Source organism: Panthera pardus, unplaced genomic scaffold (assembly GCF_024362965.1).
Source record: "Panthera pardus isolate Hobbes unplaced genomic scaffold, ASM2436296v1 HiC_scaffold_27, whole genome shotgun sequence".
Lineage (NCBI taxonomy): Eukaryota > Metazoa > Chordata > Mammalia > Carnivora > Felidae > Panthera > Panthera pardus.
The window spans coordinates 75,417,271-75,427,820 of NW_026526843.1; the positions used below are offsets into that span (position 1 = coordinate 75,417,271).

A 10,550-nucleotide genomic window follows, 5' to 3' on the forward strand; every position below is an offset into this window, starting at 1 on the left:
TAAATTCCAGTTAGTTAACATACAGTATAATGTTACTTTCAGATGTTGAATTTATTGATTCATTACCTAAATACAACACCCAGTTCTCATCACAACCAGTACCCTCCTTAATACCCATCACCCATTTAAAACATTTCTTCGCTGACCTCCCCTCCAGTAACCCTCAGTTTGTTCTCTATAGTTGTCTTTTTATGGTTTTCCTCTCTCTCTTTTTCTCCCTATGTTCAGTTGTTGTGTTTCTTAAACTCCACATATGAATGAAATCATATGGTACTTGTTTTTCTCTGACTGACTTATTATGCTTACAATAATAGTCTCTAGCTCCATCCACATAATTGTAAATACAAGATTTCACTGGTTTTTATGTGTGAGTAATATTCCATTCTTTGTATACACCACACCTTCTTTATCCATTCATCAGTCGATGGATATTTAGGATCTTTCCATAATTTGGCCATTGTTGGCAATGCTGCTATAAACATTGGGGTGCATGTATCTCTTTGAATCAGTATTTTTTTACCCTGTGGGTAAATACCTAGTGGTGCAATTGCTGGTTCATAGGTTCGTTCTATTTTTAAGTTTTTGAGGAACCTCCATAATTTTATCCAGAGTGGCTGCACCACTTGCATTCCTACCAACAGTATAAGAGGTTTCCCTTCTCTTCATCCTCACCAACATCTGTTGTTTCATGTGTTGTTAATTACAGCCATTCTTACAGGTATAAGGTGGTATTTCATTTCAGTTTTGACTTAGATTTCTCTGATGATGAGTGACTTTTAGCATCTTTTCCTGTGTCCATTGGCTATCTGTATGTCCTCTTTGGAAAAGTGTCTATTCATGTTTTCTGTTCTATTTTACTGGATTATTTGGGGGGGGAGGTGTTAGGTTTCATAAGATTTTTATATATGTTGAATACTAACTTGTTATCAGATATATCATTTGCATATGTCTTCTCCCATTCTGAAGGTTGTCTTTTTGTTTTGTTGAATTTTTTTCTTTGCTGTGCTAAAGCTTTTTGTCTTGATGATGTCCCAATAGTTTCTGTTTGCTTTAGTTTCCCTTTTATACAGAGACATATGTAGTAAACAGTTGTTATGGCTGATGTCAAAGATGTTATGATGTCAAAGATGTTATGGCTGATGTGATCTGCCCTTGGGTTTTTATGGTTTCAGGATTGACATTGGCTCTTTTATCCATTTTGAATTGATTTTTGTGTATGGCATAAGAAAGTGGTCAGTTTTATTCTTTTGCATTTTTCTCTCCAGGTTTCCCAACACTATTTGTTTAAGAGAGTGTCTTTTTTTTGAATCGGATATTATTCCTGCTTTGTGAAAGTTTAATTGCCCGTAGAATTGTGGGCTCATTTCTGGGCTTTTCTATTCTGTTCCATTGATATATGGATCTGTTTTTGTGTCAGAACCATATGGCATTATCATGATAGTTTTGTAATATACCTTAAATTCTTGGATTGTGATGTCTCCAGTTTTGCTTTTCCTTTTCAAGATTGCATTGACTATTCAAGGTCTTTTGTGGTTCCATACAAGTGTTAGGATTGTTTGTATAGGTCTGTGAAAAATTCTTGTGGTATTTGATAGATACTGTCTTAAATGTGTAGACTACTCTTGGTAGTATAGACATTTTAACAATATTTGTTCTTCCAATCCATGAGCATGGAATATATTCCCATTTTTTTGTGTGTCTTCTTAAATTTCTTTCATTAGTGTTCTATAGTTTTCAGAGCACAGATCTTTTGCCTCTTTGGTTAGTTTTATTCCGAGGTATCTTATGATTTTTGGTGCAATTTTAAATGGGATTGAGTTTTGACTTCTCTTTTTGCTGTTTCATTATTGGTATACAGAATTGCAACAGATTTCTGTACGTTGATGTTGGAACCTGTGTCTCTGCTGAATTTGGGTATCATATCTAGCAATTTTGGGGTGGAGTCTTTTGGGTTGTCTACATTGAGTGTCATGTATTCAAATAGTGAAAGTTCGACTTCTTCCTTGCAAATTTGAATGCCATTTATTTCTTTTGGTTTTGTGATAGCTGAGGAGAGGACTTCCAGTAGTATGCTCAATAACAATGGTGAGAGTGGATATCTCTGTCTTGTCCCTGGTCTTAGAGGAAAAGCTCTCAGTTTTTCCCCATTGAGTATGACATTAGCTGTGCGTTTTTTATATATGACCTTTATGATCTTGAGGTTTATTCCCTCTATCCCTACTTTTATGAGGGTTTTTTTTTTTAAAATCAACAATGGATGCTGTAGTTCCTCAAATGTTTTTTTTTCTGCATCTACTGAGAGGATTATATGTTTTTTATCCTCTTATTTATTAATGTGGTGCATGATGTTGATTTTTTTTAAATAGGCTCTAGCCTTGCAACTTAGGAACAAATCCCACTTGATTGTGGTGAATGATTCTTTTAATGTACTTTTGGATTCAGTTTGTTAGTATTTTGTTGACAATTTTTGTGTCGATATTCACCAGGAATAATGGCATATATTTCTCCTTTTAAATGAGGTCATTTTCTGATTTTGGAATCAAGGTAATGCTGGCCTCATAGAATGACTTTGGAAGTTTTCTTTCCATTTCTATTTTTTGAAATATATTGAGGAAAATAGGTATTAACTATTCTTTCTTTCTTTCTTTCTTTCTTTCTTTCTTTCTTTCTTTCTTATTTTATTCTTTCATCTGGTTTTCATTTATGAGCAATCTTGATACTTCTCATTACATGTTGCATTTTCTTGGGAAGGGAAAGGATAGTAACGAAAGTGAATAAACTGGCTCCCACTGTAAGGGCATGGAAAGTGGTAATGATATGCAGATGTGATTAACAAGAAGTGGCAAGCAAGAAGACACCTCATGCCTGAGGTAGAATTATGTGCAAAAACCATTTTGGCCTATGTTCATCTCCTCAATGGGAGGTATCCATGAAATGAGCATGATTGCCAACATGGCCAGAAGAGCCATTGGTCCCCTCATGGGTCAGATGATGAGAAGGGATGCACTCTTCCCTCCTGAGTAATTCAGACTGAAGTAGGGCTGGACAGGGTCACAGAACATAGTGTGAGAGTAATGAAATATGTGACACCTGTTTGTCATGTTATAGAAGGAACCTTCACCAGCATCATAATCCATAGAAATCTCTACCCCTGGAAAGGGGTCTTCTGGTGGTTGGAAGTAATTGGGAAGGTAAGAGCCCAGTATTCTTTCCCATACCACAAGGACACTGCCCATAATCTCTTTTGGATGGACAAAGTTACTCCACATTTTCTGCACATTGAATTATGGTCCACTTTGATTTATCTCCCATCTCTACCTCCCAATTATATGTGCCAACAATGACACATGGAGAACCCAAGACACATGGAAACAGATGTCACTGCTCAGGGTTGTTGGGCAGGTTCTGCTGGAGGTAACGGTACTGCACTTCCTGCAGGAGAAGATCAAGCTGGGAAAGGCTGTGTCTGGGTCCAGAGTCACTTCCACTGAGTATAAGTGAGCTTCTTTCAATTCTTAGATTTTCTCTATATCTGACTGCATTTTTTTTCTGTGAACTGCTTCAGATTCTTGGTCAAGAACAGACATTTTTGAGCACAAATGTAGATTTTATCTTGTAGATCTGAAGGTGTGATCCAGGGTTAAGAGATCCTTATTCTTTCAGCTCTGCTCAATGTATTCCTGATATCCTGCAGGAACGCCCTGTTGTGGTGCTGCTGCTTTCCTTCCAGCTGGGCAATCGGGCTACTCATGTGGGAGATGTTGCAAGACAACTGGGTGATGGTGCCATTGATGCTGTTGTAGATAGACAAATGTAGTTCCTCAAGACAGGCCAAGAGGCAATACTCATGCCCCCTCAAAGAATAATAGAGCTTCTCAAACTCCCAGATGATCTTCTCCCTCTCCATATGGGTCAGACTCAAGAGTTTAGCTCATGCTTTCTCCCCCTGTGTCTAACACCTCTTTAAGTCTCTCAGTCTTTTCAGGTGGTCCAGCTTATTTGCTCCTTGAAGTCCTCCACTGCCTCCTCAAGTGGCCGCACATTGTGGCCACTCTGCTGGTGGTACCAGTCTCACACCGTCTGATGAACATCTGGTCCGCCTTGTATTACAGCTTCAGGGGCTTGTGGTGCTTCTTGCACATGCCCATATTGCCCTCAGGCCCTAATAGCAGCTGGCAGAGCAGTTACTACACCAGCTGGGTGATACTGGCCTGGTGCTGGTTGAGCCCATGTGCCATTGCAGGAAGATCTCCTGGCACTGAGGACACCACATTTTGGTCTCCACCTTACCCTAAGAGTAGGTGAGGCATGTGCAACAGATATTGTGGCCCCTGTCGGGAATCGTGATCTGGTTACAGGAACATGGAGCAGGTGGTCTCCTGCTGTAAGCAGTAGGCCTGTTCCTGGAGGCCATGGGTGGGCTTGTGGGGTGCAGGACATGGGCTCTGGTGCCCACTTCTGTGTGGAACCAAACTCTATGACACTCCTCCAGCTTTGGGCAACCCTCCAGCAGAGGGTTGTGCCTCCTGGCCCAGAACAAAGACACACACCCTGGCTCCACTTTGGCTAGCCATCCCTGGGCCCAGGCACCCCATCAAGTGGGCACAAGGTTCTGCCTTCATTGGGAGCCCCATGGCTATTCAAGGAGGATGATGAGAGGCACTGTCATGTGAACTGGGAACAGCCTACACTCAAGGCATATTTACTCTTCTTTAAATGTTTGTTAGAATTACTCTGTGACCATTTGGCCCTGGATTTTTGGTTGTTGGTTGATCTCTGTTTACTGATACAATTTCTATGCTGGTTTTCAGTCTGTTCAAGTTTTCTTTTGTTTCAGTTTTGATGGTTTATGTTTGTGGGAATTTATCCATTTCTTTAAGAGTGCCCAATTTATTGGCATATAATTTTCCATAATGTTCTCATAATTGTTTGTATTTCTGTGGTGTGGGTTGTGTTTTCTTCTCTTATTTGTGATTTTATGTATTTAGGTCCTTTCTTTCTTTCTTTTTTTTTTTTTGATAAGTTTGGTTAGGAGGTTACCAATGTTATTAATTTTTTTCAAATAACCAGCTCCTGGTTTCATTGACTTGTTCTACCGGCTTTTGTTTGTTTGTTTGTTTGTTTGTTTCTATAACATAAATTTCTGCTCTGATCTTTATTGTTTCTCTTCTGATGGCTTTAGGCTTCATTTGTTGTTCTTTTTCTACCTCTTTTAGGTGTCAGATTAGGTTGTGTATTTAAGATTTTTCTTGCTTCTTGAGCCATGCCTTTGTTACTATAAACTTCCCTCTTATGAATATCTTTGCTGCATCCCAAGGTTTTGGACCATTGTGTTTACATTTTCATTTGTTTCCATGCATTTTTAAATTCTGCAAAATCCTGATTGACCCATTAATTCCTTAGTAGGGTGTTTTTAGGTTTCATGTATTTGTGGTCTCTCTGAATTTTTTCTTCTGGTTTATTTTAAGTTTCATGGCATTGTAATTGGAAAATATGCATGGTATGATTTCAATCTTTTTGTACTTGTTGAAACCTGATTTATGACCTACTATGTGATCCATTCTGGAGAATGTCCCAAGTGCACTTGAAAAGAATGTTTATTTAGCTGCTTTAGGATTAAATATTCTGAATATATCTGTTAAGTCCATCTGGTCCAGTGTGTCATTCAAAGCCAGTATTTCCTTGTCGATTCTCTGCTTAGATGACCTATCCATTGATGTAAGTGGGGTGTTAAATTCCTCTACTACTATTGTATTATTATCAGTGAGTTCCTTTATGTTTGTTATTTATTGCTTTATATGTATATATATATATATTATTATATAATATTATATATTATATTATATTACATATTAAATATATATAAATAACAACTCCATACATGTGTGTGTGTGTGTGTGTGTGTGTGTGTGTGTGTTCCAAGTTGAAGGCATAGATACTTACAATTGTTAGATCTTCTTGTGGAATAGACCCCTTTTAGTATGATATAGGGCCCTTCTTCACTTCTTGTTACAGTCTTTAGTTAAATATCTAGTTTTTATGATATAAGTATTGATACTTGGGCTTTTTTACATCCATTAGCATGTTAAGTATTTGTCCATTCCCTCACTTTTAATCTACAGATGTCTTTAGGTATAAAATGAGTCTCTTGTAGTTGGCATATATATAGGTCTTTTTAAAAAATCTATCCATAAACCCTATGTATTTTGATTAGAATATTTATTCCATTTATATTCAGAGTAATTATTGATAAATATAAATTTAGTGCCAATTTATTACATTTTTGGTCATTGTATCTGGAGATTTTCTCTGTTCTTTTCTAGTCTTTGTTGCTTTTGGTCTTTCTGTCCCACTCAAAGAGTCCTCTTTAATATTTCTTGCAGGGCTGATTTAGTGGTCAGGAACTCCTTTAGTTTTTGCTTGTCTGGAAACTATCTATCCTTGCAGGATAGATCATTCTTGGCTGCATTTTTTTCCATTCAGCACGTTGAATATATCCTGCCACTCCTTTCTTGCCTGACAAGTGTCTGTGCAGAGATCTCCTGCTAACTTTATTTGTCTTCCTTTATAAATCAGGGAATTCTTTAGTCCTGCTGCTTTGAGGATTTTTTCTTTATCTCAATATTTTGCAAGTTTAGCTACAATATATTTTGGTATTATCCTGCTTTTGTTGATTTTGATAAGAGTTGTCTGTGCCTCCTGGAGTTCGATGTCTGTTTCCTTCCCCAGATTAGGGAAGTTTTCAGCTATAATTTTCTCAAGTAAACCTTTTTCCCCATTTTCCTTCTCTTCTTCTGGGACTGTTATGATACAAATATTATTATGTTTCGTGGAGTCACTGAGTGCCCTAAGTTTATATTCATGATCCAATATTTTACTTTCCAACTTCTTTTGAGCTTCATTATTTTCCATAACTTTATCTTCTATATCATTTATTTGTTCCTCTGCTTCTTCCATACTTGTGGTCATTATATGCAGTCAGTTTTGAATTTCAGTTATCACATTTTTCATTTGTGCCTGCCTAGTTTTTAGGTCTTTTATCCCTGTGGTAAGGGACTCCTTGTTTTCTTCTATGCTTTTCTCAAGCCCAGTTAGTATCTTCATTTTTGTTGTTTTGAATTCTGGATCAGATATATTACCTATATCTGTTTCAATTAGATCCTTGGCAATGACCTCTTATTCTTTCTTTTGGGATGAATTCCTCTATCTTGACTTATTTTTTCTAGTTCTCTGTCTTCTTCTGTGTGTTAGGATAGTGTGTTATGAAGGAAAGGACATATACTGTCCAGGGCCTACTGATTCTGGAAGTGTCTCTGGTGTATGCTGTGTGCACTCTTCTGCTGTGTCTTGGCTGCTGTTTTCCTCAGGTCATTCTTCTGCAGAGTTTCTCCTTGCCTGTAGTGGAGAATGTTTTGACCTTGGACAGAGAGTGGCAAGTTTTAACTAGGTGTGCTTTGGTCAGCTTGTTAAAAGAGACCTGATGGTATTTCCAATAGACCTGAAGACCTTTGTAGAAATCTATGGTCAGTAGATGTGATGTGTCTGTGTAAGGGGGCGTTGTGCTGGTCTTTTGGAGGTGTGAGCCATTTTGCTGGTTCTGAAGCACACTTGCCAAAAAAAAAAAAATCACCAGAAGAGTGCAGCGGGGTAGGTCTTTTTGTAAGCAGTTTAGGATAGCAGTTTGGTAGCAGTGTTTGCACTGTGCTGCTGACTGAAGTTAGTTTATGCTGAATGGAGGGGGAGGGGAATGCGGCCAGCCAGTTCCTTATTCCTGGTGAGGGGAGTTCGCTTCAACTGCTGTCTTGAGAGCCCTCCCAAAAGACCAAACAATCTCTCCTTGTACATCCCAGGCATCTCTCTGATAGTTGCTTTCACTCTGTCTGTGTCTAGGCCACCTTCCCACCTGCCAGTGCAGTGCACCTTGGACTCTATCCTAGGCAGGCCAGCTAACTTTTAAAACTCCAAACTTTAGTGACCTGGTATGGTGGTTACTCACACTGGTCCTCTGAGGGAGAGTCTCTCAATGCTGGAACTCATGCAGGTTTGTTCTTGAAGGGCAGTCACACCAAAGTACAAGGGGGAGGAGCAAAGTTCAGAAAAGATCCAGTATCCAGAATAGCTAACCTAAGCAGGTGTTTTGGTGCCTATGCTGCATGGTGGGGTAAGGAAACAGCACCTGCTATCTCTTGTTCCTAAAGATGTAATGCCATCTCTACCAGATGCACTCCAAAAATGGGTAACCATCTATCTCAGTGCATCCCAGGGGATCCTCAGGTCATGCCATTTGCTCTCAGGCTTTCTGCCGTCCTTCCTCAGAGTAGCATGACTGTGTCCCCAGAGCTCCACACTAGCCACTGTGGACCTTTACAACTCCAGACTTTGAGCCCTGCTGTTTATAAAACCTCAGAAATCAGCCTCTCTTATTTTCCCAGTCAATTGTGTTGGGAAGTGTTTTCCTTGTGAAATACCCTGTGCTATCTCTCTCTCTCTGTATCTCTCTTTCTCTCCCCTCTGTGACCAGGGCTCCCTCTCTTCTACAGCACCCATGATCTATTTCTCTCCCAAACCATGTCTCTGCACCTCTTACCTTCTCACTATGTGGCATCTTCTCTCTGTCTAGTTGTGCAGTCCATTCTGTCTGTCCTCAGACTGATTTCTTGGGTATTTAGAAAGATTTGATATCTATCTAGCAGTGTTAGAGGGATGTGGCAAGCATAGGCTCCTCTAACTACTCCATCACCTTAACTTCTCCATATAGTTCTTGCTCTTTCTTTTAGTTTTTTAATGTTTATTTATTTTTGAGAGAGAAAGACAGAAACAGAGTGTGGGGGAGGGGCGGCAGAGAGAGGGAGGTAGACACAGAATCTGAAACAAGCTCAAAGCTCAGAACTGTCAGCACAGAGCCTGATGCAGGGCTTGAACTCAGGAATGGCGAGATCATGGCCTAGGCTGAAGTTGGATGCTTAACCAACTGAGCCACCCAGGCACCCTTACCCTTTTATTTATTACTGTGATGTGTCACATTGATTGATTTGCAAATATCGAACTACACTTGTAACCCAGGAATAGTCCCACGTGATTGTTGAATGATTTTTTTAAATGTATTGTTAGAGACAGTTTGCTGGTATGTTTTGGAGAATCTTTGCATCTTTGTTCATCAGGGATATTAGCCTTTACCTTTCTTTTTCAGTGTTGGTTTTTCTTTATATCGTGTTGGTATTGGGGTTATGTTGGCCTCGTATAACAACTTTGGAAGAGTTCCTATATATTCTATTTTTTTATGTTTAGAAGATAAGTATCATCTCTTCCTTAAATGTTTGATAAAATTCATCTGTGAAGCCATTCGGCCCGGGCATTTGGTTTGTTGGGTGATTTTTGTTTACTGATTCGTTCCTTTGCTGATTATTGGTCTGTTCAAGTTTTCCTTTTCTTCTTGTCTCAATTTTGATAGCTAATATATTTACTGGAATTTATCCATTTCTTCCAAATTGTCCACTTTGTTGGTATATAGTTTTTATAATATTCTCTGATAATTGTTTGTATGCCTGTGGTTTTCATTGTTATTTCTCCTTTCTCAGATATGTTTTTATTAGTTTTGGTTCTTTCTCTTTTCCATTTTATTATTTTTTTCAAAGATATGGCATCTTATTTCATTGATCTGTTATGTATATATAACATAGATCATCCCTCACTTTTCTCTATATTATTCCCTTCCTTTCCCTTATGTTCATATGTTGATCTTCTCAAATTCCACATATGAGTGAAATCATATGATATGTGTCTTTATCTGACTTATTTGGCTTAGCATAATACCCTTTAGTTCCATCCACATTGTTGCAAATGGCAAGATTTCATTTGTTTTAATTGCCAAATAGTATTCCATTCTACGTATGTATATATGTGTGTACACACACACACACATACACACACACACACACCACATCATCTTTATCCATTCATTAGTCGATGGACATGACATTTGGGCTCTTTTCATAATTCGGCTATTGTTGATAGTGCTGCTATATACATTGGGGTGCATGTATGTGCCCTTTTTGAATCAACATTATGGTATCCCTTGGCTAAATTCCCAATAGTGCAATATCTGGGTCATGGGGTAGTTCTATTTTTAATTTTTTGAGGAACTTCCATATTTTTTCAAGTGGCATAACCAGTTTGCATTCCCACCAGCATCGCAAAAGTGTTACCCTTTCTCTGGATCTTCGCCAAAACTGGTGTTTCCTGAATTGTTAATTATAGCCATTCTGACAGGTGTGAGGTGGTATCTCATTGTGGTTTTGATTTGTAGTTCCCTGATGATGAGTGATGTTGAGCATCTTTTCATGTGTCTATTAGCCATCTGGACATCTTCATAAAAGTGTCTGTTCATGTCTTATGCCAATTTCTTTACTGTATTATTTGCTTTTGGGTGTTGAGCTTGATTAAGTTCTTTATAGATTTTAGATACTAACCCTTTATTCAATATGTCATTTGCAAATATCTTCTCCCATTCAATTGGTTGCCTTTTAGAGATGTTGATTGTTTTCTTTGCT

The 10,550-nt window shown here is 38.4% G+C and overlaps 1 pseudogene; it reads right to left on the reverse strand.

The window, feature by feature from the left end:
- Positions 1-2,913: 2,913 nt before the first annotated feature.
- LOC109259228 (zinc finger protein RFP-like) lies at positions 2,914-4,414 on the reverse strand (annotated as a pseudogene).
- Between the last annotated feature and the right edge of the window lie 6,136 nt (positions 4,415-10,550).